The sequence below is a fragment of the Capra hircus genome, chromosome 25 (assembly GCF_001704415.2).
Source record: "Capra hircus breed San Clemente chromosome 25, ASM170441v1, whole genome shotgun sequence".
Taxonomy (NCBI): Eukaryota; Metazoa; Chordata; class Mammalia; order Artiodactyla; family Bovidae; genus Capra; species Capra hircus.
This window is the reverse complement of record NC_030832.1, coordinates 36,340,907-36,348,490: the sequence shown is the minus strand read 5'-3', so window position 1 is coordinate 36,348,490 and position 7,584 is coordinate 36,340,907.

Below are 7,584 nucleotides of genomic sequence, written 5' to 3'. Positions count from 1 at the left end.
TGCTGTGCTAAGTCACTTCAGTCATATCCGACTCTTTGTGACTTGTGGACTATAGCCCGCCAGGCTCCTCTGTCCATGGGATTCTCCAGACAAGACTCCTGGAGTGGGTTGCCATGCCCTTCTCCAGGGCATCTTCCCAACCCAGGGATCAAACCCACATCTCTTATGCCTTCTGTATCGGCAGGCAGGTTCTTTACCACTAGCGCCACCTGGCAAACTCCGATGAACCAATACTAGCACATTATTAAATAAAGTCCATACTTCATCTAGACTTCCTTAGTTTTTACCCTATGTTCCAAGATGCTATCCAGAGTAATTAGCTTCCTTCATGTTTCTCAGGCTCTTCTTAGATATGACAGTTTCTCAGACTTTTCTTGTTTTTGATGACCTTGACAGCTGAGGACTCAAGACACTTTGTAGAATGTCCTCACCTGGGGTTTGTCTGAAATTTTTCTCATGATAAGACTGGGGCTATGGCCTTGGGGGATAAAGGCCACAGACAGAGGCAAAGTACCGCTGCCATCACATCATATCCAGGGCATATCTACTCTCAACATGTTGAATCACTGGTGATATTGGCCGTCAGCTGGCTGAGGTCATATATGTCCAGCTTCTCCACTATGAAGTCCCCCAACCTGTCCTGTTTCCATACTGTGCTTTTGGGAAGGAAGTCATGATGTGCAGCCAATATAGCATCCCTTTTAACACATCAGATCTTGCTTTTCCTCTTATAAATTCTCACTTAGTAGAGGCATTAATTTCTACTGAGTCCATAGTTTTCCAAACACTTAATTTTAATGTTCTTTACACCAATACCAAGCATTTATATAGCAAAGATGAATAAAAAATAGGCATGATTTGAGAGACTAGTTCTCTTAATACTTCCTAGAACTCAAAACTAATGTCCTAAGAAGGCCTTTAAATGCCATAATAGCCATTTTTAGGAAAAACTTAAAACCATATGCAGCTGTAAGACCAACAGAATTATTCTGAATGCTTCCCTTTGTCTCAAGGAAAGTTATTAGAAGAAATAGGATCAGTTCAGTTCTCTTTAGAAAGCTTATTTTAAGAAGAGTCTTGGATCTTAAATATAATTTCCTCACGACTCTCTGAAGTTCCAAAAAGAGAAGCATGATTGTTAATGTTATATTTGTCCCTTTGTCATAGACAGGGCTATTTTCAGACTAGATAGAATGATCTGTGCTTTGTGCCGACTTCACAGTACATTGAGGGCTGTGGAAGAATCACCCTGAGTGCACACGTGGCCATGTAATAGGACTTGAAACACGATGTTAGCCTTGTGTAGTACTGAAGACCATCTGATGTTTTCTATTTTTGCTCTTATGACCTACTTATTAGAACCATGACTTGTTTGATGCTGAGTTTCTGGACGTGAGTAGTTATTAAGAGAAAATATGACTTTCTTTTTTTAACAAAATAGTTCCAGGAATACACTGTAGGGGAAAAGGATAAGTGTTTAAAATATATTGTTAAAATGCTCCCTGTGTTGAGAAACCTTTGTGCAGTCCCTGACTTCATAGTAAATAGGACAGTTTGTGAGGAAGTTCCATTATTCTCCTTTTGCCCTTTTCCCTTTGATCAAATGCCACAGTCATATACACGACGGGCCACATTGAGTCCAACATCTCTTGAGGACAGTGTTCCATCTCTGAGTGACTCTCACCAGCTCCAACTTACCCAGCTTATTCTTACCCATGAGCATTTTGAAAAAGAAGAGTAATGAGGGAAGTAACCTTATCAGATATTGAAACAACTTATAAAGCAAAATAATTAAGATAATGATGTATTGGTGGAGATACAGACCGATAAATAGAGATTCAAGAAAGAACTCCAATTCAAATGGAATTTGACACATGATAAAGGTAGCATTTCAAAATAGCTGGGGAAAGACAGTTATTCACTAGACAGTGTTGAGAGGTTGTGGGAAGGAGAAACCTGGATCTTGACCTAATTCCTTACATTGTATTGAATTCCACTTGGATCCAAAATTTAAACTTAATAAAATTAAACCATAAGGTACTATTATAAAGAGTTAGCATTTTAACAGTTCCCGAATGGAAAAAGTATAAAATTATGCAAAATTTAGAAGCTAAAGAACAAAAATGCAGTAACCTGTTTGATTTAAAGACACACACACATGCATGCACACACACCAACTCAAAAGACAAATGCCAAATCTGAAAGACTCTGCAACCATTTCATACTTGAAGGGCTAACATTTTCAGAGTACAGATGTTCTTTGAGTGGGGAAAATAAAACAAAAGGCAAAAAGCATAGGAGAAGATGCCTAACCTTACTCACAATCAAATGTAAATCATTTCTGTCCCACTAGGCTAAAAACCCAGGGATGGAGGAACCCGGTGGGCTGCCGTCTATGGGGTCGCACAGAGTCGGACACGACTGAAGCGATTTAGCAGCAGCAGGCTAAAAACAATACAATTCTGGAGGTGAGAAGTTCAAGGCCACCAGGACCAGGCAGCTTCTTTAGGTTCACTGTGCCCTCTTTTGCATGTGGCAATCTTCCTCCATGTGCTTACAGAATGGCTGCTGTACCTCCAGGCATCACGACCAGGATCCAGCAGAAACAAGGGGGCAGGTAGGGAAAAGGCCAAAGGTTCTTGCTCCAGAGTCTGCTCCCTGTCACATGTTTTTCTTGGAAGCCCAATTCTGATCCCATCTCCTTTGCTAGAACTGTCCTGGGGCTGCCTAGAAGGATGGGAAAGTGATTTTTTTTTAAAAATTTTATACTAAAAAGTATACCACTTAGGGATTTTCACTAGGTGAACACGCCTGTCTGACCAGCACCCAGATCAAGAAACAGTGGCTCCTTGCAACTGCCCACATGCTCTTTCCCAGTCACTAGAGAATGCGAGCATTTTTAATGGGCACCTTCTCTCTGTGGCCAAAATTGGGTTAAGAAAGAACAAGAGAATATCAGAGACCAGCAGTCTGTTACACCCTTCACTTTATATATTCACCCCAAAGGCACTCATCGATTTGCTCAAATCTTTCATTCTCAGTCTGAGAAATTTTATATTTTAAGAGACAATGGCTGAAATTTACATTTCCTGTAATTTCATAATGTGAGCCTGGGTCCAGGAACACCTGGTCTAAATGGGAACTTTCTGCAGTAATAGATTCATAGGCAGCTGCATTGAGATGGTCCCTGGGGTACACTGAGCAGGTCTCAGTTTTGAGGTATCCGTGAATACAGAGGCATCCTGGAGAACCCGTCCCGTGAATGGGATGAACGTGAGAACATTCGCAATTCATATGCATTTTTTAAGAGGTGAGAAAACCCACAAGTAAGATAGGTGTGGCCAAATCTTAGAACAGAATTCAGAATTTATTCCTTATTATAGTATACATCTTGGAGAAAACATCTTTGTTATGAAACAGAGGCCACTTTTCTCTGGGCACCCCGCCTCCTTAACGTTCATCTTGGAGAAAATCCGTTTGCAGGAGGCATCCGGCAGCATCCTGATACCAGCTAATTCGCATGCAGGAGAAACTCTACAAATGCTGTAACTGTACGGGCTTTCGGGAAAAGCAAAGCTCATTCAACGTCAGAGAATTCACACTGGAGAAAAACCACATGCGCGTCATAGCTGTGAAAGCGCTTTTAGTCAGTGCTGAGAGCTAATTAGACATCTGGGATTTCAGAGTGGATAGGAGCCCTGGGAGCAGACGGGATGAGGAAGAACCTTCAATCAGAGTTCCAGCCTCGGACAATGTGAGCTGATTCACCAGGACAGGAAGCAGGCGTGTGTGCTGAATGGGGGAGGCCGTCCAGGGGAGGCGTGGGGCACACTGAACTCATTCACACTGGAGAGCAGCCTGTGAGTGGAACCAACGTGGAGCATCATCTTTGGAGAATTTACAGGAAAGAAACACTCTCATTGGAAAGATTGTGGGAGAGCTTTTAGCCAGTAATCAGGCTAATTCATTCTGGAGAAAAGCCTTGATTGTAGAGAAGGAGGAACACCATTCAGTTGTTTTCCTTACTGGATTTCAGAGAATCTTTAGTGATATATGGGGTAACTTTGAGGAGGGGAGGGGGTTCAGGGTTTATTGTCAATTAAAGCATGAATTGTCTTAAGTAGGGGCTTAAACTTTATTGCTTCTTCCACTGCAACCAAGATCTCCATTTCTTTCTCTGTCTCATAGAATATATATATATATATATATATATATTTATCTCTAATGACTTAGGAAGATAAGCTTACAAACTTGCTTTTATAAGCTTAACTTCTATTCCCGGTAGGTATTCAGTCCAATTTTGCTGAATGAATGAAGTAATACAACAGGCAAACAGAGTCAGCCTAGTCTGAACCTTCAAGCGCAGGACTCTATAAATTGTGGAGGGTGTGAAAGGACTGTGTTGAGGGGGCGAGGCTTACTGGCAGGATCTGGAGGTTGCAAATTCTACCCTAATTGCAACACATTCGTCTTCGGCCTCCATTAGCTTGCGGAACTTCTATGGGCCACGTCTCTTTACTGCTGAAGACTATTTTGAGTTGGGAAAAGCGGGGGGCAAGTTTTCTCCAGTTCTGAATGCATCTGACAGCTACATGAGAAGGATACCAGTTTCACTTTGTTTTATATTTAAAACGAGACATTTAAAGAGGAAGGGCTAGAGTTCCTAAGTTCAATTCCTCTTTTCATGAAGCAAGGGTCAGGCACATTTTCTTCTGTTGAAGTAACACAAAAACCACATTATGTGATGAAAATTGAATCAGAAGAAAGCTTCATCTTGTCCTATCCACCGACTGCATTTTCACCTCCCAACCGAACTCCTTATCCCTAGCCTGGGGTTCTAAGTCTTCTAGGAGACATCCTTGCTTGCCACTATACCCATTCCCCAGTTGAGGAAGAAGAGATTCAGGTCCTGTGAGTTTCTGGCTCCTGGCTTTGCTTAGAGAAGTGGGAAGGAAAGGTAAAGAAAGAAGGGCCAGGGGGCAAAGGGACAAAGCATGGAGAAAGCGGGAAGTGGCCTCAAGTCAGGGCACCCTGTTCCCCAAAGGATATGAACTGTCACTTAGGCTGGCTGGAGAGTAACTAAAAAGCCTAGTTTCCCATCAGTTAAGTTCTAGCTGCCATACGTTTCCTTCATCTAGTATATGGGGCTCATAAAACCCTGCTGTGTGACACTGGCTTCCTCCAGAATTCATCCAACCTAGCTCTCCATTTGCCGACTCCAACTTGCTTCTCCTTCTGCCACGGCCTTCTGGTCCATGCTCAGGCTCTGCATCCAGGGACTAACACCTAACCCCCACCCATTCCATGCTAATTTGTTCTAAAACTCCTCATGGAGCCCCAGTTTAGACGCCCAGGCTCCTGCATCTGGAACTGTCCTGAATCTTTCTTTCCTCATCAGTGCCCTGTAGGCTCCAGGAATCGGAACCAAGTGCTCAAGCTGCTTCCCTGTGTGGGCTATGACCAATCTTGACCTGTATTTCCTACCATACAATTAAGGTCTCTAGTGTCTAAATTGGGCTGATTTTCCATTTAGAGCTGTACCAAGCTGTACTCCTCCACTCTGGAGGAGTGGCTGGCTAAGAATGCCTTAGGCTGCAAATAGCAGAAATAAAGACAGTTCAATTTAAAGATCAGTAAGACTGGAAGTAGGTGGTTCCAGGATATGTATGGTGGCTCAACGGTATCATCGAGGACCTAGGCTTTGTTTGTCTGTCTCCTCGCCCAGCCTTGGTATGCTGGCTTTCTCCCTTGGTTTTGTTGCCACCTGGTCTCAAAATGGCTGCCACAGCTCCAAGTATCACATCTCAAACATCCTTGTTCAAAGCAGGAGGAAGAGATGGGCCTCTTCATTCTCCTTTAATCAGAAAGCAAAATCTTCCCAGAAGGTCCCCCAGCCATTTCCCCATAAGTTATGCAGGCAGAACTGTCGCATGCCCAATTCAGAGCCGACAGACAGCAGAGGGACAAAGTAAGGAGCCTGCCGCAGTGACACACAGGCGAGGCAGGCCTGGCGAGCCCTGGGGAGGCTCTAGGGCTGGCTCTTCTCTCTGCCTTTCCTGGAGTTCTGCCTCTAATCTCGACACCCTTTATCTTCTTTCCAAAGAGGCTCATTCATCCCCCAACGATAAGTATTGTTTTGCCTTTCTTCAATTTCCAAGCTTCCACGTCAGTGTACTTCTGGCCAGCACCTGGCCCTACTTGCCCTCACGACCTCCTGTCACACACTGCCCATGCAGTCTGATTTGGAGGTTCAAATTTCCTAAAAGAGGAATCTGCCTGGCCTGACTGGCTTTCCAAATATTCCCTGAGCCAGGGGACTTCAAAAGTTGTTGACCAGGGTACACAGATCCTGGATCACTGACCCGCATGAGTGTGTGAGTGTGTGAGTGTGTGTGTGTGGTGCGAGGAGGACAGAGGCAGAGTCGTGTGATACAACACAGACACCTGAGCTGAATGAGGGGGGGTATGGGGGTGGGGCAGGACAGAGGGCGTGGAAGGTGGCTCCTGGAGCCCAGGGCCACAAGATAAGGAAATTAGGCCAGTCTACTAGAGACACGCCAGGTGGACACAGGAGGGAAAAGGCCATTTTGCACACTTCAGTCCCGTTTCAGTGGATGCCAAGTGGAGAAGAGAGGAATCCGGCTGGCAGATGAACCAAGGCCCTTGACCTGTGACTGCAGCTGACCCTGCCCCGCCGGATCCAGCTGTTCAGTCACTCACTCTGAGGGCCTGTTATTTGACTTACAGAATAAACAGCATAATCAGTTTCTTGAGTCTGCCCTGACTCGGAATATCCCCCGAATTCCCACAGGAGAAATTCCAGGGACTGCTAGTAGGAAGCCAGGCTTTCTCATGAACATGGCTTTAATAGGGCCTGGCAGCATCAGGTACCCACTGGACTTGGAGCTTAGAAACCATTCTGTGGCTTTGGCAGGCCACAGAAGAGACTGGAGAAGCGGGACTAACTCAACATGATACCATGAAACGGGGACAGAAAACAGACTGGTGATTCCAGCAAAGGGAATGAAAAATCCCACAGCGCGAAAATGAGAACGTGCAAGACCTGGATTCTAAGCCTCGCTGCTCTACTTAGTTGCATGACTTTGGGCAAGTTACCGCACCTCTCCAGGCCTTAGTTTCTTCATTTGTAACGTGAGGATAGAAACACCCCATTTCAAGCGTTGTTGGGAGGATTAAATGAGACCCTGTGCGTGAGGCACTAAACGCATGTGAATGACTGGTCATCAGAGCCTATCGCACGCTCAGGTGGGGCTGAGCCCCAGGTGAGAGCCCGCTGGCTGGCGCCCATCGGAAGAGCTGGCGTGGCGTGGCGGTTCTGATGAGGAGCTCCACTGGAGCCCCCCACGGTGGTGAGTGGGGCTGGGGGTGACTTTGCACCCCATGAAGCACTTGAGAGCTTTCCTTCTAGTTTCTTGAGCGATTTCCTAGAGGCCTCTGGAACAGCCTTCACCCAGCCTCCCAGGAGTTAAAGAGTCTCTAACCTCGCTGAGCTTACAGTCCCTGTCCCTCCAATCCCCTCTGCCCCAGCAGCCTTCCCTGGTTTAGCCATTTCAAACTCCTCTG